Below are 20,674 nucleotides of genomic sequence, written 5' to 3' on the forward strand. Positions count from 1 at the left end.
ATTAATAACAATGTCCTAAGCACGCAGTCATTCATGAGAGATTTGGGCACCCAGGTTGACAGCAACCTGACTTTTGATCATCACGTTGCTTATGTTGTATTGAAAGCTTTCTATATGGCCAACCTCATAAGTAACGGTATCTCATCCAGGGACAAGGAGGTCATAACATCCTTGTATTCTTCCCTTGTAAGGCCAATTATTGAGTACAATACCTTCTTCATGTACCTTGCAAAGCACATGCAGCAGCTGGAGAGACCACAGAGGTTCCTCACCAGAAGAATCCAGGACCTCAAACATCTACCCTACACAGATAGGCTAAAAGCCCTGTCCCTCTACTTAGTTTCATACAGAGTCCTCAGAAGTGACCGCTGTCTGGCATACAAAGCAAACTCACATTGACTGCTATATTTTAGCAGTCATCATATTAAAAGTGAGTCTGCCTATCAGTTTAGCACACGCATTTAAAAAAGTTTATGAGCTGCTAATAATATTAACTTGGCATCTCTGGGTTTGATCCATCAGTCTCCATTTGCCTGCTGTGAGAGTCTTTCAAGTCACTTAACCATAGAGTGTTCAGATGTCAACCACATAACATGGTATAAGTGTCCACAAGACTTATCCAGTTAAAAAGTAAGTCATTCTGAAATGAAGCATCTTTATTTGTCTGTTGCCATACCAGGATGCTATGCAAGATACCTACTCAAAACTGCTGAAAGCATATCTACTGATCCAAAAGGGCTAAAAAGAATCATGCTGGGCCAGTGCCATGGCAGAGAGGGATAAAGCCCTAACTTCATCCTAGGTGTCACAGGTTTGATTATCCGCTCGTGTGTCTAAGGTGATGGCAGGGAGGGATGCATGTGCCCATTCCTTGGGGGAGGGTACTCATCTAGGCATTCTCTGCATAGAGGGCTGGTCCATAGAGGGTAGTAACTCTTAGTTGTAACAGGCAAATGTAGGGGAGGGGGGAAGATAGAAAGGGGCAGGTCATCAATGAAAAGTCCCCTAGTGGAAAGAGTGAACAGCACAAACTCCTCAGGATCTCCTTAGGTTATGTGTTGGCCTCAGCCTTAGACTGCAGATAGTCTAGATTGACCTGTTATTGGGGGGGGGGGGGGCAATGGAGCAGCAGGTAAGAATGAAATGGGGTGGGAGGAATCGTTCCAAACCTACCAAGTGAACCTGTTGTGGGAGGGGAGACCTCACCAGCATACCCACCTCACTTAAATATACTAACTCCAGTGTCCCACAATTCTCTATGCAAACTTTATTGACAGACTTATAAATCTAAATATAAATCCCTGTATTTTGCAATGGCTAGCTTACTGGTTATCTGGCAAAACCCATGTGGTTAGAGTAAAATGCACCACTTCTGAAAGCAATAGGTACTGTTATGACTTTGTCATAGTCCATGTTGTGGTGAATGACTTGAGACGTACCTCCCTGGACTATATGAAGAGAGACATGATTGAGCTCACTGAATATGTATCCCAGGCAGGTATGTCCCTAGCTTTAAGCAGCATCCTACCATCACCCAGAATAATGCCTCACTACAAACAGAAAATGATTAACTTTAAAAATTGGCTTAGTTTTTGGTGTCATTCCAAGGGGACCAGTACCTGACAGCCTGGGAAAAAATGATCGACAGACCACGATGTTTTGCTAGAGATGGTCTGCATCTGTCTCACTTGAGCTTCAGGCTTCTGGCAAAGGCCCTTGCCTCCCCCATAGTGCTTTTTTTAGGAAAAGTCCTGAGGGTGATAAAACCAACATAAAAATTTCAACAAAATGCAAATTAAAGGTCGTGCTGCTAAGCACTAGGAGTATAAACATGAAACTGCACTCATTGCAAGCATTCTTAAGCCCTGGAAGATGCTGACATTTGTGCCCTCACAGAAACTTGGTTCAAAGCTGCAGAGCGCACCCCAGCCTTACCTGGTTACTCATCCTATCATACATTCAGATCCCAAACTGTGGGCAGCAAAGCCAAAGGAGATGGAGTTTCAATATATATTAAAGACACACACATCTCCAAGCTGGTCAAACAGTATGATGCATAGGAGACACTCCAGGTACAATTAACCATTGACAAGACTCCTATTCAAATCATAGCTAGCTACAGGTCCCCAAATTTGACTCAAGATGCCCACTCTACCTATCTGGACCTCTTCGATTCTATCAAGATTCAACCCTTTACCCTGATCCTGGGAGACTTTAACTACCCAGCCATAGATTGGAAAAACTACTCATGCCAGAACAACATGGTGCCCACAGATTCCTCAATTTTATCAATGCAAATACCTTGGAGCAGCTTATCGATATCCCCATAAGAGGTGATAATATCTTGGACTTGGTATTAACCAACATGAGTAACCACTGCAGCACCACTAAAGTATCATCCTCCCTGGTATGATCCGACCATAAAGCGGTCAGTTTTGAAGTCAGCATCTCCCCTGCCCTTCCTCTAGGTAGGGCCAAACAAAAAAACTTCTCCAAAGCTGATTACAACTTCATGAGGGATGGTCTAAACAGCTTCACAGCCTCTCCCCCTCTGTTGGAACTGGCACCAGTGTTCAAATCTACACCAAAGTACTATACGAGCATTTATATAGATGCATGGAATCAGGAATACCTGACAAGACAAAATCATCCTCCACAAGGAGGAGTAAACCTATTTAGTGGACATTTGCAATAAATAAACTATATAACAAAAGGAAAAAATTGCTGTCCAGGACCAAGAAGGAGCAGGTGCCCAACTGGAAGCAATCTCTCCTTAGCTTGAATAAGCAAATAAGAGCACTAGTGAAATCCTCTAAAGCCAACTTCGAGTCCAAATTGGCCACATCTACTAGAGACAGTCATAAGGCCTTCTTCATATATGTCCCCAGTCTCAAAGGAAGCACCCAGATCTGTTCTGAACTGGTGGTCAAGGACACCACATACACAAATGCTGTAGACAAAGCCAACCTACTGGCTGACAGATTCAGTGAACAATTTACTCCTATGTGTCCCCCATCAGTAAATCTGGACATCCTCAGTACCTGACCCCTCCCCTTATCTCTAGGGAACAGGTCATCACTGCCCTTTCAAAGGCAAAAAATACAGCCTCCATGAGACCCGATATCATCCCAGGCTGCATCCTACATGAACTCAGGCATGACCTTGCAGCACCAATAGGCACCCTATTCAACCAATGCCTGAGTACTGGCTTTTTCCCAGTGAATTGGAGGGGAGCCCTTTGCACAAAGGTAGACCGTCCACCAATCTGGGAAATTATAGACCCATCAGCCTAACTAGCCTGATCTATAAGGCCATTTAATGGATTATCATGGACCTCATTAACATGGACATTAGCAACCTCCAAACCCTTGACCCACACAGTTTGGCTTTATCAAGGGGAGGTCATGTCTGTTAAATATGGTTGACTTCTTTGAGACAGTCACCAAAGCCATGGACAAGGGGAAGATGGTGCACACCACCTACCATGATCTGGCCAAAGCCTTTGACACTATTTCTCACTCGGGTATAATAGATAAACTCTCTCAACTAGGCATCAATCCATATGTTATCAGATGGATAGCAGACTGGCTCACTGATAGAACCCACTTAATCAAAACAGGGGAAGCCACCTCAAGCAGTAGACCCGTAACGAGCGGCTTACCCCATGGATTGATCTTAGGGCCTCTGTTATTCAGGATATACTTCTTTGAGGTGCAAGACAAAACCAGTGTGGGCTATGACTGACCAAGTTTGCAGATGACTGCAAGGTGGACGTGATCATCAATTCCACAAGTGATGTGGACATCCTCCAAGAGGGTCTCACCCAAACAAATGATTGGTGCCAGAAACATGGCCTCAAGCTGAATGCCAAAAAATGCATCATCATCCCCTTTGGGAAGAGTGATATCCCCATATATTATCACATTAATAACAATGTCCTAAGCACGCAGTCAGTCATGAGGGATTTGGGCACCCAGGTTGATAGTAACCTGACTTTTGACCATCCTGTTGCTTATGTTGTACGGAAAGCTTTCTACATGGCCCACCTCATAAGTAAGGGTATCTCATCCAGGGACAAGGAGGTCATAACATCCCTGTATTCTACCCGTATAAGGCCAATTATTGAGTACAATGCCCCGTTCAGTATGTACCTCTCAAAGCACATGCATCAGCTGGAGAGACCACAGAGGTTCCTCACCAGAAGAATCCAGGGCCTCAAACATGTACCCTATACAGATAGGCTAAAAGCCCTGTCCCTCTACTCAGTTTCATACAGACTCCTCAGACATGACCTCTGTCTGGCATACAAAGCAATCTCAGACCCTGCCTTGATAAGACTGCTGCATGTCCACAGTCAAGGTGCACTCGAGTAACCCACAGGCGTGACTTCAATATGTTCTGTGACATTAATTGGACTTGTTGGTGGGACATATTTGTGTCCCAGGGACTCCCCCATCTGTGGAACAGACTCTCTCTCCATGTCAAGCAAGTTCCTCATCATTCCTTTTGAAGCACAACCTGGATAACTGGATGGGAAACAGAAAATACACTCCTAGGATTCCACCTGTGTCCCTGGTGAACAGGGGCTTTGGGTGCTGATTTGTCTAAACATGGGTTAAACTCTTGGCTAGGCTTATTTGCAGACCTTCAGGCCAGCAGTTCTGGCCAATGGTTAACTAAGTATGCAGATAACTGTAAACTAGGTGATGTCATTCAATCTTCAACTGACTCACAATTGCTGCAACATGGCTTAGACCATGTTAACAACTGGGGCAAGGACAATGGTCTCAAATTAAATATAAAAATGTAACATAGTGCATTTTGGTAAACAAGACAGTTTTAGATCCAGTATAGGAGATACACCCTTCCAATATGACAATATTGCAAGGGATCCCTGTACTCTTGTTGACAATTCGTTATTATTTGATCATCATGCCTCCACAGTAGTTTGGAAAGTCTTTTATCTGGTCCATATAATTTCCAAAGGCATCTCCACTAAATTCAAAGAAGTCATAATTCCCCTTTACTCATATCTTATCAGACCAGTTATTGAACATAATGTACCTTTTGGCATGTATTTATCTTAACATATCATACAACTTTAGAGACTTTAGAGATTCATAACTAAAAAGATCAGTGGCCTCAACTTTTTTTCTTATCAGGAGACACTGTCAGTCCTTTCTCTGTATGCACTCTCTTAACAGACTCCTACATAGAGATCTATGTCTAGCTTTTCATGCCATTAAAGATCCAACCCTATTTGACCTACTATCTCTTCAAAGAACTAATAATACATCAAATACTCATATAAAGGAACTTCACCTTCAGCAGCATATAAATAAGACACATTGGTATGACAAATTCATATTCTAATGTGTCCATCACGAACAAACTTCCACAACATGTCAAGATGGGTAGCAAACTTGCCGCCTTCAAGGTAAACCACGATAACTGGATGGACAGCTTCAAATACTCTTCCAGTCTCTCTTGTATTGCTGTTCTTGAAGCTAGAGGAAAATTTTGAATAGAGTTTTTTGGCTACACTTGAATGGTCTGCAGACTGATTACCTAGTACTTACCTATGAACACAACTGCAGGGAAAACAGAAACAGCCTGTAAAGGTGAAAATACTATCTGTATGAACTGTAATCTTCTTAACTAGGTGATGACATATAAAATGTGATCAGAAAAATGTAATAGATCAATCACTTGCCTGTTCACCACATGTAGGACAATGGTCATGAGTGTACTTGTCACCAAGCAGGTTGTAATGATTCAAAAATGAAAACCCATTGTGCTTCAGGGTACCACAACATGCTATTAATTAATTAATTAGTTAATTAATTAAGTTCCTGTTTGTATATTAACAAGGGCAGTGGACTGATCCAAAAGTCCTCCGTCCAAGTCACAACCTTGGGGTTACAAAGCTCAGGAAGGGTAATCAACTTACATGCGATTGCATACAAATAAAGTAGATGATAAGTTACATAGCAAATATACAATGAAGTGGGGAATGACACAGATGAAAAGAACATAATAAATAGCAAGATAATACCAACTAAAATGTTTACAATTAGAGTTTATAATGCAGATTTAAGAAACAGTGTGTTGACAGCAGCTGAAGAAAAATGAAAACTGTAACTGTTAAAAATATACTCAAATCTTGGATGGAGAGACAGAGTAAGATAGGAGGTGCATGAGGTGCATGTGCCAAAAGCTTGTTTTTTTTTTTTTTGTTTGTTTTTTTTTTTTTTTAGAAATATTTTTAGTTATCTCTGGAACTTGATGAAAGATTCACCTTTTCTAATGTCAAATGGCAGATGGTCCCGCATCTGTGCACAGACAATTGATAAGGAGTAATCTGAGGTTGAAAAATAGTTGGTAGGCCTGAGGAGCAAAAACACATTGCTGGTTTTGTGATCTAAAGTTGTATATAGTATCCTTGCAGTTTACATGATAACCCTGCAAGTTAAGAAGAAATGTCAAATATGAGAATGCTGTAGACAGGGCTAGGAGAAAAAGATTAGCATGCTCTTTGATGGGTGGTCACATGGCTAGGATCAGAAACATAGCTCTCAATCTCTTACCACAAAAAATCTGGACAATGGCAAAAATAATGGGGGGACAAAGCCCCAAAAACAGGGACATGTTTTAAACATTGCTCTTATAAGCTTAGAATGTTATTAGAATAAAATATTTTTTGTTACCATGCATTTTTCTGAAGGATATGAAGCCTAAAACTCAAATGCCTGTCATTATTTAGTGAATTCATTCCTCAATGATTTGCCACAAAAATCCAGAAAAACATACATTTTATGAGGAACAGACCAAAAATATGAAGAAAAGTCTAGACATTCTGCAAAAATCTAGACAGTTGAGAGGTATGGTGAGAAAGACATACCCAGGAGTTTAACACTAGGAGAAGGATAACGCTATAAATATGGTTCGATAGATGTTTATGGTCTTTTTGATCTTTGATCTTTTATGATCTTTTTGGTTTTGGGGATAGCATGGATATGGAGGGGACGGCCATATTGAAGTGCACTTGGAGCGTGTCTTTACCAGTAGAGTGGGGGGCTTCAGGGTAAGGAATCTAGAAGGTATGTAGCAGCATAAAGGGGTGCAATTCATTTCATTTTTAAGATACCTGAATATTTAAGATCTTAAAAGTGGAGGAACATGTAGAAAGTGAGGTATATGAAAGAGGACACTAATGCAATGTGGCTGTTTTTATGTGATATAAGAGGACACAATGGATATACACCACAGCCTGATGTCAGCACCAAATGCTATAACCTTAGCCTTGTTCATGTTCAGAATAAAGTGTTTACTGTCAAACAACTTAAGGAGGTTTGACAGCTCTTGAAGATTATACATTTTTAAATGGAAATAACAGAAGCTGAAGAACAAAAGGTAACACGACCCTCATTGTAAACAACAGTGTTTGGGTACTGGGTCATGATAGCATGAATCTATATATTGAGCACAACCTTAAGCTGTCACTGTGGACAGTATGACATTTTATTTGTGTTACTCTTTTTTTCCAGCGGTGCTAAATAGTGCTGGTTAAGTTATTAATAATTACTGGAAATGGTTAAAGAGGTTCACTATTTTGTTTAGAATAGAGTGTATCCATGTTAACATTTTGCTACACTGATGAATTTGAAACCTTTAAGGATCTGAAAAGTGAAAACATCTGTGTAGCTATTCCCAAACCTGATACACACACACACACACACACACACACACACACACACACACACACACACACACACACACACACACACACACACACACAAACACAGACACGCACACACACATACACATGCACACACCCACCACGTGACAACCTTTCATTGCCATGTATAAAATATTTTTGCTAAAGTATTGCTGATAATAATAGCGTGTATTTAACTCAGGATATCTGATATTCCATTTCTCAGCTCCCTATTTCTGTGTCTCATTTAACACTTCTTCCAGAGATATTGCACAGTATAAACAACTTGTCGTATACAGTTCACGAACAATTTGCATCAATAAATGCAGTCTGAATGCAGATGATGAAAACTATCTTGTTTCATTGATCCAATTACATAAATTATGGATACTAATCTAGTTATATAATGCTGATGATTCCCACAGTTTCTAATTTAGCTTTTGAGAAGGTAAAGCATGCCTACAAGGCCAGAGGAATTAATAAGAATAATGACGTGGCAGTGGGCTGAAACCAAATAATGTTTTTACAATTCATATTTTGATTCTACACACAATGAGCAATAAACAATTAAGGCTCTTTTGAAAAAGAATTATACACAAATTAAAACACCAAGAAAGGCAAGTATTTATTCAGTACTGTAACTTACCTAATGCAATATGTTATTTGCAACATAAAGTTTAATAAAGTGTTCACAAGGCCACAACAATTAAGTATTAGCTTGACCTGCTAAACTGCTTTATTTATAACTGGAGATATGCAGTTTAGCAAACTAGATTCCATCAAATTTCATTATGTTGAAAAACACTTTAGAAACAATATACAGCAAGACTGTGTAGCAGTGGGTGTAAGAACATTTGCTGCTACCCAGGCTGCTGAGCAGTTTCAGAGATAATGTATTTAAAGTTGTATTTGTGCTTTTGAGTCCAACAAGCGATACTTTGAGACATCATGCAACAACAGACTGGTGTGTTCCCTTGGAGAAACGTTATATGCTAACATGGCAGTTAGCAATATTTGTGAACATCGTATAACGGTGAAGTTAGATTTTCACATTTCACCACTGTTTGATCTCAGAGTTAGTATAAATAAATTTGCTAGGATAGCAGTAAAGAGGGTCTTACCCCCCCCCCCCCCACAATAGCAATGTTTTCTGTGTTTTCACTAAATTTGATGGTTCATTTCAATCATGATATGCACTTTTCAAAATACCAAATCTCGATGTAACTTGACACTGAGGATTCAGTATAGTTTCATATGGGTCATGACTGAAACACTCACATATCTGGGTAACAAACAAACAGACTTACTACAAACATTTAATTTTTAATGGATGTATTTCTTACTTCCTAAAGATGAATCAGTTGCATCAAGAAAGCATGCAGTATGGTATAGCGTGATCAATTGATCAATGTACACACACATATATATATATATATATATATATATATATATATATATATATATAATTTTTAATATGTATAATAATCTTTTAGTAAACAACTAGGCACATAGCATAGAGTGCTACCTGCTTTTTGAACTGAATTACATTGGATGTTAAATGTTTCACTTATTAAAAACGGCAAACATCTAATTTACCAAGAATTCAAAAGAAGTAACAAATGAATGTGGTTGGTCTGCAAGGCAAAGAGGTATGCGTTGCTTTGTTATTAAGAATATAAGACCTGTGTAGCATAAATTCATCTTTTCGGTGGTGGCTGTGTGCTTTCGTCAGGTTTTAGTACTTGTCTGCCAAACGAAAACGCATATGTGGAATGAAGGAATCAGACCAAGGATTACAGGGTGAAGCTTGTTAGAAAGTCATAACTGTAGCATTTTGTCCCATGTTGTAAACATTTAAAAGTATTCATGTTCTGAAGCTTGAACCGTTTTCTAGATAAGCATGGTGAGGAAAACAATAACATATGAACAAATACTACTCGCCTTAACTAGCTCAGTTCATCATGTTTTAATTTAAGAAACAAAAGCACTAAAGTTCTACACAGGGAAGATATTACAGAACAGCGCACAGCTACAACTGTAAATCCATTTAATCAATGAAACTAAACTTAAACTGAATTTGTTAAGTAGCGTATAAAGTAGAATAACTCCACCGAAGGATGCTACAATGGAAACATTTCACCTATAATAACGCTGCTGCAGCTTCAGTTAATTTAAGAAATGACAGGGGGTTCACTCAGAAACCCTGCATTTTTATAACTGGAAGTCTTAACACAAGTGGCCACCAGACACATTTTGTCTTTAATTATTTAACATAATTTAAAGATATATAGATGTTATTGCCTGCCCAACATACATTCTGAATTGCTTTAATATCAACTGCCTTCCCTGTTGTGCGCAAGAATCCTTTCCAAGAACTGAAAAATCCCCACTGCAATTGATTGCTTAACATCTTTCATTATGGCTGCTGTGGGTAAATGTCTACTTATAGAAGCCATGTTTCTTTCTTTCATTTATGCATGATTTGTTTTTAGACTCCATGGCTTAGAGCTACCTTCGCTCTCTTAAAATTCCTTTATTTTATGGTCCTACTGCATGCTTTTTTCTTAACTACAGAAAACTGCTGAAGGTGTTCCCAAGAGACTAGCTCTTTTGTAGTAATGACACAATGCAAACAGCCTGATTTACAGCTGTTCTGGGAATTCTCACGAGACATTATACTGACCGAAAGAGGTTCATTATTTGGTTCAGTAACCTTGATTTCAGAGTAATATGAACAAAACAAAGGTCATGTTCTCTTGATACTTATATGCTAAAGAATGTATCTGTACATCATGACATGAACCAGAATAGCGTAAGAGGCTAGAAACTACTGCCGAATTTAGATGTCTTGGTGTTTTCTTATGATCCCTGCTTAATGTGAAAACATATTACTATTGTGGGAATATACTGTGTGACTGCATTATGCAATATCAAGGCTGGTAATATCATAGTAATAAGCATGAAGTACATTATAGTTGATTACCACTGTTGTTATGGCAGGGTTTTCAGATCAATATATCTTATATATGATTCCATACTGGCTTCTTTGCAAATCTGTTTAGGGTTAACAGGATATCAGAAACTTAGTAATGATTGATTGAATGATTGATTGAGTCATTCATTCATTCATCCATTCATTCATTTATTAAGGGTTTAAAAATGACAATAATAATATGAGAAACAGAATACAGAAACAAAGCTTGGACCTCCTGGAGAACCGTTAAATCCCAAAGAGATCACTTCAAATGTAAACAACTAAGAAATTATACAAAGAAGTCCATCATCCTAGACAAAAAAAAGTTACTGCTATAATCTGCAACAGAAGCACCAAAATCAACCACAACAATTCTGGACAGGCTTAAATAGACTCCTCCACCCAGGTAAATCATTCATCCCTACCCCCTTAGCTACCCTACAGCAACCTCCTAATATTGTTGCTAATACCTTTAACACTTTCTTTACAGAAACTGTGCAATCCCTAGCCAACCAACTATCTCCCAATACCTCAACTACTGCCATACCCCCACAACAAAATAAAATCCCCTTCAAGTTTGATCCAGTACCTACATCATTTATTAAGTCCCTATTTAAAAAACTGAAACCCACTACCCTTTCAGCAGACCTACTTCCCACAGACTTTCTCCAAAAAGCTGCTAATGAAATCGCATACCCAATTTCAATTTTAATCAATCAAACTATTCTCGAATCGTACATTCCCTCCATCTGGAATATCTCAGATATTATTCCTCTTCATAAAGGTGGACATTCCACTGAACTCTCAAACTATAGACCTATTGCCATCCTCTCTCCCCTTGGCTAAAATAATGACAAAATGCATCCATAAGCAATATCTAGCCTACCGGAATCAGAACAATCTCCTAGCCCCCTCCCAGCATGGATTTAGACCTTCCCATAGCACTACCTCAGCCCTTCTCTCCTTCTCTCACACAATAAATCATAACCGTAATGACAATACGCTCTTCGCTGCTCTCTTTCTAGGCCTGTCCAAGGCATTTGACATGGTAAACCACCAACTACTCCTGGACACACTAAAATCCCTCTCTATAGACAACCTAGCAATTAGCTGGTTTCATTCTTACCTAAGTGACAGACAACAAGCTGTACTATGGAAAGATCACCTATTCCCCCTCCTACCAGTCACCCTTGGCGTCCCCCAAGGATCTATATTAGGTCCCCTCCTATTCTCCATATTCATCAATGACCTGCACAAAACCATCCCAGATGCAACTTATATTCAGTATGCAGATGACTCCACACTAATTTGCTCTGCCACCTCACCCACAGACTTACAATCCTTAACCCAAATCACTTTCAGTAAAGTAGAGAACTGGCTCACTAGTCGCTGACTACTATTAAACCCAAATAAAACTTAACTATTACTCTTCTCCCCTACTTGCAAACTCTCCTCACCATCTCTCACCATAACATGTAACAATAGCACTATAATTTCCCCAGAACCTTGTACTAAACCAATTGGGGTAATCATTGACAACAACCTAAAGTTTGATGCTCACATAGACAGAACAATGAAAACAGTTAATAAGAAACTAGGCTCTTTATACAGAATTAAACAATTCCTAACCCCAGCTGCCACACCTGCTATCAACCCTTCTTTACACCTCATCCATCTTCGTAAACCTAAGCAAATCAAACCTCAATAAACTTACTAACTGCTACAATAATATAGCCAGATTTGCTACAGGTTCAGCTTATAGAACCCATCACTGCCTAAACCTTAAATCCCTAGAATGGCTAGAACTACCCTATCAACTTCAATATATCCAACTTATAGTCGTTCACAAGATTTTCTTCCAACCAGACAGTACATCCATACTGAAAAATATTATTACTCCCTACAATAACCTAAAAGCCATCCGCTCTTCCAACAGATTGCTAGTACAAACTATTAAAGCTCACAATGCAGCTGGAGAATCACTGTTCTCCAGCTCTGCTGGCAAAAACTGGAACTTACTTCCTACTGAGTCCTCCCTATCCCAATTCAAAATATCCCTAAAGAAACACCTAAAAACACATTGGCTTTGTCCATGCACAAACCCTGACAAACCCCACTCAAATAGAAACAAAATATGAGAACCTAGCTACACGTATAAAAATTCTGATCCTTAAATTGCTCTGAATTAATTTGTCTCTCTCCTGCTGGTATGATTTGTAATAAGATTGTTAGCATATATGTTAGCCACATTAAGGCTATGTGTTTCCCCTTTTTATCTTCCCAGATGCAATCTCCATCTGTTTCTTCCTTAACTATTAACTTACTCTATTTCCTGTTTGTACTTTAGAAAAGCATGTAATTGTGTGTATATAGCATTAAATATATATCTATGTTGTTATAATACAAAATAAGAATTTCATTGTAATGACACTTGTTTATGTATATTTGAAGCTTTTCTCCCCGGGCCTCCGCTGAAAATGGACATGTATCTAGTCGGACTTTCCTGGTCAACAAATGTAAAATAAAAATAAATAAAGGAGAGAATAATACTCAAAAGATTTAATAAGACTGGTAAGCTAAGGAAAAAGATTAAACAAAGACAACCAACTAAGTTTGTAGTCAATCTAAAAAATCTACAGTTGCTAAAAAACAGCATTAGCTCACAAGCTTGTCAAAAATTCAGGAATTGAAAACTAGTATGTTAACCTCTACCAGGTTCCTTTACCAGGCTCACAGCAGACTTTCCCAAAATTGTGGAACATCAGGGACTGCCAAAAGGTAGACTCTGCCTCACTTGCTCAAATCCAGGATGGTATCCTATTCCAGAGAACAGGTGCAAGATATGAAAAAGATGATTTACCAAAACATTCTAAATATGCATCTGGAATGTCTAGCAGCCACATACCAAATGACTGGACCTGCTTATCTGAGACATAGGGCTGAAAAATATTTATATACTATATTGATGGTGCCTCTGTTGCTTTGGCTTTTTTGAGTGGGTTGTCTTTTCTTTATGGATGTGTGTCCATGGAATCAGTTAAGTATGATGTAACAGATGAAGCCATCACACTGGTGAAGAAGTGTGGGGGGGTTGCTCCCTGCAGTTCTTTTAGAGTCTTGCTTGGGTGAGTAATTAAGCCAATGTACATATTAAACTATGTTTAAACTATGTTTATTTTTCCTTCATGAAAAAGGTGTGTGGATTCCTTTCTATAATATTGTGGGATTTTGTGTCTGCTGATTTGATACTTGAGATTTTTTTTTTGTAATGAATTAATTTTGTTTTAATAAATGCTGTAGTTCTCATACAGAATATATTTGCTTCTCTTGGTGCACATTACAGATTTTCCTTTTGTTTACCACTAAACTGAGGCTAACAATTATGTTTATAGGCATCACTGACTGTGGTGGAGAACTCTACCACTAAAATACCACTGAGAACACTCCATTGTAAAATCCTGACGAAACTGGACTGATTGGCCCTACTAGAATGCAAGAACCTATCACTCAGTACATACTCATTTTTTTATAGAAACTGTCTACCATAATATCCCAGTCATATCCTAGAATATGTGTGTGAGCCATAGTCATCTTATATGTACGGTCTTATTTACATACATACAAACAGGCCTGGACAGATACCCATTCTGTCTCCCTATTTAATACTGGACCACCTAATTCAATAACACCTGGCTACTTCTTGTTTAAAAACACTTTAAATCAAGGCTTTACCTAATGTTAGAAGGCAGGAAGTTCTATTATTTCTCTGTTCTGTGCATTGCTCTTATAAATTTGACTTTAATACCAGCATATTGCTACATTCTCCAAGATAACCATCTCAAGTCACCTTACATAGTTGCATTAATTTCCCCTCTCACTTCCTATAATTTAGAAAAATGCAGCCATAAATAATGTACTCACTGACTGTAATCAAAACTGCTAATGTCCTTTACTAGTTTGGTTAATTTTCTCTGAATTCATTCTGTGCTGCTTTGGACTCACTGACTGTAATCAAAACTGCTAATGTCCTTTACTAGTTTGGTTAATTTTCTCTGAATTCATTCTGTGCTGCTTTGGACTGTGGTATTAGAAGGACTGGCCCATGGAGAGCTTGTTTAGTCAATCTTTCTCCAAATTAGGCTGGAAATACAAGTTGACCACAACCTTGCGAGTTCTGGATTTAATGAACTTTCTTATATAACCTACTATTTATTTTAATATTGATCATTCATTCATTCTCACATATGTGCACAATCCAATTCAAAGGCACTGAAAGAGCTAGAACCAGACCTCTCAACCAACTGGGGGCAAATTTCAACAGAATCAGGGACAAGTCGAGGAAAAATCAGGGACAATCAGGGACACTTTTAAAATATTAGTGCTATTAACTTGAAACATTGACAGAATCAGAGCATATGAATTAATACATATTTTCTGAAGTAAAAGAAGTTTATAACTCTTAATTATTGTCATTATTCATTAAGTGTAATTCACCACCTTTCCTCCAAAAAGTCACTAGTTTTAGGAGGGATTAAGAGAGACAAAGTTAAAATTTGAGTCAAAATCAGGGACAGTTGAGAGGTATGTCTAGAACCAATTTTGATAGTTAATGGTCCCAGACCACTGAGATAATCCTAAATAGGGTGTCAGCCTCCTGCAAGGATATACAAACACATTCAATCACACATGACATGTACATCAACATGAAATCTGGCAGATAACTGATTTGCCCATGTTACACTTTTGGTATATGGTAGAAAAATGGGATCACCTGTAGAAAACTCATGTGGATACAATGAAGAAGTGCAGGCTGTACACAGGTAGCCTACCTGCGAACCAGAATGGAAAAGCAAGTACCCTAGGGAAAACTGTTAACTGCTGTTACACTGTGCTGCCCAATGGGTTTCTTAAAACTTGTTTATTATAATCTAATACCTTTAACTCCATAATGGATGCAAGAAACACAAGGTCAGGAATCCATATCAGATATATGGATTTTATTTTACACTTTCCAAAAAAGTAATATAGTTACCATTTCATAATGTTCTTATCATTATGTCATACTAGTTGTATCTAACCATACCATTTTCTAGTCTATCCTGCAGTTTCCATTGATTATTTCTGCTGCTCCGGTTCGATCCTTGGCTGGGGTGCCTTCTGTGCGGAGTCTGCATGTCCTCCCTGTGGTCACGTGGGTTTCCTCCTGGGTGCTCCGGTTTCCTCCCACATTCCAAAGACATGCAGTAGGTGGATTGGACACTCTAAACTGGCCCTAGGTGTGAGTGTGCATGTGTGTGTGCCTTCTGTGGAAGGTTGGGTGCCGGGCTGGCAACTTGACACTGTAAAACTCCACTGCTAATCATGAGCGGACAGGTGATCCACTGTGGTGACCCCTAACCGGGAAAAGCTGTAAGAAGAAGAAGAAGATTAGTTTATACTTTTTTCTATCCACAGCTAATACCTTCTGGCTTTAGCCTCCTTTTATAAAACTAAAGCATGACTTTGATACAGTCTTCCTGCAAAGTTCTAATTTTCTTCAAATTTTGCTCATAATGTCCAGATGTCACGTTGCTAGGGTGATGTAACAATGCAAAACATATCTATGGCTGTCCCTTGTGTGCCTGAATTTCATATTAGTGAATCTATGTTTTTATATTGTTTTTAAATATCAAGGGTAAATATCCACCAAGATAAGTGCTGTAAATCTGTGTATGAGTGCATAATATTTGAACCTGTGTTTAAAATGTCAGGTTGTAAAGTATTTGCAATTCTGAAACTGACATGAGCCCAGGCGGTGACTGAAAATAGTAAACCAGATTAGCCCATCTTCTGGATTTACAAAAAAGAATAAAGAAACAAACAAAAGTGCACACACACACACACACACACACACACACACACACACACACACACACACACACACACACACACACACACACACACGTATATATATAAACTGCTGAAAAGCACTCAGTTTCACTAAGCTAATGTAGTTAATCAGGCGTTCTGTCTTCCATTACTGTAGAAAGGCCACTGGTTACTCAGAAAGAAACAGAAAATTTAAACACCTGCACCACTACCAATTCTAAAGTGGAACAATAAAAGCTCTTACCTTTCTTAAATGTTAACTTTGACAGTGTAAAGATATCAGAAAAAATTCAACCTAATACATATATAATTATCAAAACAAAATTAATAAAATACATGGATCAATTTAAACTGAAATACTTTCTGTACTAGACTGCATTTGCTTTCTTTTAAAAAATACCACTTTGTCTGAGATTTTCACTTTTACAAGATTCTCAAGCATACATTACAGACCAGCATGCATTTATATTACCTTTTCACTAACTAATTAACAGCTTAGTAATTGAGCCATTCCACAAGGCAACAGTGATTCTCTTTTTACAGGAATTAACCTTTTCTCAGGGATTAACACTTCAGTGAAAAATGTAGAATCTCACACACTGTCAAGCTATACAGACAGCAAATTAAATAAGAAGAAATCAGAATGCAAAATATTAAACAGACAGTACAAATCAATGGTGATATAAAAAGTATTGTAGAGAAATAAATTTGATGTAAGAAACATGATAAAACAAAATGTTTAAAAATAATATAAAACCTATTCTGTGCTATTCTTTAACTTAAACCACAATGTCTCCATAGTTGTGACATAAAAGAAAGCTTATGTTTCCAGAAAACACTCATAGAAGAGATGCTAGAACTGGAATTTTCAGCACATAACATAAATACAAGGAACAGAAGTGTTTCCCTGGTGGTTTTCTTGTTTGGAAATATTAGTTGTATTTTGACAGTATCACCTCTGTTAAGAGCCATCATCAGACAACAGCAGGTTGTATTAATAATCATAGTATCTGTTTGGTTTCAAATTCCAATGAGTTTTTAACGTGCTGAGTAGCTTTACTTGTTCACGCTATCTACACTGATGCATATGTTTTAAAAGTCTACCCTTATTTGGAAGTTGTCTGTCATGGCTCATTTATTCTAACAGTACTGTCATCATGGGATTTCTGAGATGTGCAACACATGTCCAGGTGTCTCACTTGCTACATGCCATAATTCACCAGTTCATCTTCAAGAAATTCCATTTTCATTCGATCTGTCACAGACATCCCATTATCTGACCATTTGTTATTTATACCAGTGGTGAATAAAGACTGGTATGAAATCAGCCTTCACCATATGCAAACCTGGTATGTGGTTTATTTCTTTCTTTATGTATTTATTAAACATTTGTTTACCATCTGGAAAAGTCCAACTGGGGCATAGCCACTTTTCAGCAGGGGCCCTGGAAGTAAAGCTTCAAACGCATGTCGTTGGAATATAGGAGCACCTGTAGGAAACCCGCATGAATGTAAGAAAGACATGCAGATTTTGCACAGAAGGCACCCCAAGCAAGAATTGAACTTGAGACCCTCTTATGGTGAGGTGACGATGCTAACCACTGCAACACTGCTTCGTCCAACTACATTACTGGTGCATCTTTAAATGTACTTGCACATGCATCTCATTAGAGATACGGGACTTAATAACCCAAACATTAAATGCATGCTCATCTGTTGTCCCATTACAGAGGTTCTGTCTGCAGTATCTTATCAATCACAAAAAAGGGCAGTTCTACATTTCTGAATCGCCCTTTTCATGGAAGCTGTTCAGTGAGCTCCTGTTCACGATCCCTTACTCTGCAAACTTTGAGGGACCAGATCACAAATCAAACCTGAGTCGCTAATCAAGAGGAGAACACCCTGCCCCCATACCAACAGGCTGGCTGGGCGATTCACATTTCTCGATCACCAGTGACAACAGTTGGTGAGGTGAGACTGTGGAAGATGTTCTGTCAGGACTGGTTAATGTTTCAATCGTGTAATGAGCGGAAGGCTCATTTAGGTCACTCTACTAATGACATGATGAGAACAATACTTAGTGAGGTCCCAGTACTGCAGATAAAGTTGAAAGAATACTCAGATTATAGGATAGCTGATGCACTGCAAGAAAGTGATACTGAGCTCATAGTGCAGATGAAAAACTGTTGCTGAGGTCATACCATTGGAAATACACTGGGAATACTGGGAAGAAGAATTAGCGAGGTCACACTGAGTAGAAAAGTTGATGAGATCACAGTGCTAATGAGATCGTGAGAGGAATAGTTAGTGAGATCACAGTGCTAAAGATATACTTAAAGGAAAACACATGCGACAACAGTGCTGATAACATGGTGGAAGGAGCGGTTATAGAGGAAGAGTTAGTGAAATTAAAATGCTGATAATATTCTGTTAGGATTGGCCTTCTGATTTCATTGTCCTGTGTTTGCTCCTTACACAAAAGCCTTAGCGTTATTGTTTTCAAAGATCTTCCAATTACTAAATAAAGATGTAAATTAACACCCAACAATGGATGGAGCAGAGTAAGTAAATGCAGACTTAGTGATATGAAAATTAACTAAAACCTAAGAGCCACATGCTCCAGGGATCTAAACCTTGTCATCACAATGAACAAAACATGCTGGAGGGATAGGTTCCTGACCCAGAGAGGAACCTTGACGATTGGATGAGAGATAGGAAATTCACCCCAGGGATCACGTCAGTCACCCTGCTAGACAGGGGTCCAGGGAAGTAAATATTGCGGGAAGAAATATCCAGGGAATTGTTATGGCTAGGCTTGTATAGGCCCTAGGAACGATAGCCTAGTACCAACCTATGAACCTATGAACCTATATGAATACTGTGTGACCCTTAGCAAGTCCCCTGATTATATGAACACCACTAGATCACCCTAAAATGGTGAAGAATAAAAAAAGAATAGATCAGGCATAGGTTCCCCCTTAATAGTTGGTAGGAGACAGAGTAAAGGGATAGGGTTTTAGTCTGTCTGTATAGGACATGTTGTTTACACCCTGTATTTTCTTTGTGAGGAACCTCTGAGGTTGCTCCAACTGATGTAAATGCCAAGTCAAGTATATGCCAAATTGCACATTGTACTCAATTATTGATCTAATGAGGGCTGAGTACTCTGGGAATGTAATTTCCTTGGATCTGGATGCCATATCTTTACTTATAAGTTGTGCCACATAGAAAGACTTCCTCACCACTGTGGATACATGGAAGTTAAAGTTCAGGATACTATTTATCTGTATAGCTAGATCTCTCACCTCTTAGTGTACTCTTAGAGGTGTGCTAATAATGTTGTAATTTGCAGGGGAATTTGACTTCCCAAAGAAATATATTTTGAACAGCAGAGGTCCCAGCACTGGGACCTATGGCACACCACTAGTTACTGGTCTGGTTCCAGCACTTAGGCCTGTGGCACACCACTAGTTACTGGTCTGGTCCCAGCACTGAGCCCTGTAGCACACCACTATTTACTGGTCTCATGCTGGATCTGGAGTCCCCCACTTTAACCATGTGTCCATGTGTCCCATGTCCATGAGCCAATCGACTGTCCATCTGGTGATGTAGGGATTTATTCCCAGTTTTGTGAGTTTGTTTATAATATCTGAGTGGGGAATTGTGTCAAATGCCTTGGCCAGGTTGATGTAGGTGGTATGTACTGTTATACCCTCATCCATGGCCCTAGTGACTTTCTTAAAGAAATCCACCAGATTCGGTAAGAATAACCTGCCCTTGACAAAGTTTAATTTGGTCAGGTCCAGTGTTTGAAGGTTTTCTATGTCATTATTTATCAGGTCCATGATTATTCATTCCATGGATTTACATATAAGACTAGTCAAACTGATGGGTCTGTAATTTCCCAGGACAGTAAATGTCCCCACTTTATACAGAAGGATGACTATTGCTGTCCTCCACTCTATCTGGACAAAGACAGTCCAGAGGCTGTGGTTAAACAGAGATCCTAATGGGTCTGATAAGTCCTGATTTAAGATGTTTGAGAGGCAAACTGGTATATCATCAGGCCCTATTAATGCTGTGTTTTTAGCTTTAGAGAGCACAGTGGCTAAGTGT

This window comes from Protopterus annectens, chromosome 13.part0 (assembly GCF_019279795.1).
Source record: "Protopterus annectens isolate FY-2018-M chromosome 13.part0, PAN1.0, whole genome shotgun sequence".
NCBI lineage: Eukaryota > Metazoa > Chordata > Ceratodontiformes > Protopteridae > Protopterus > Protopterus annectens.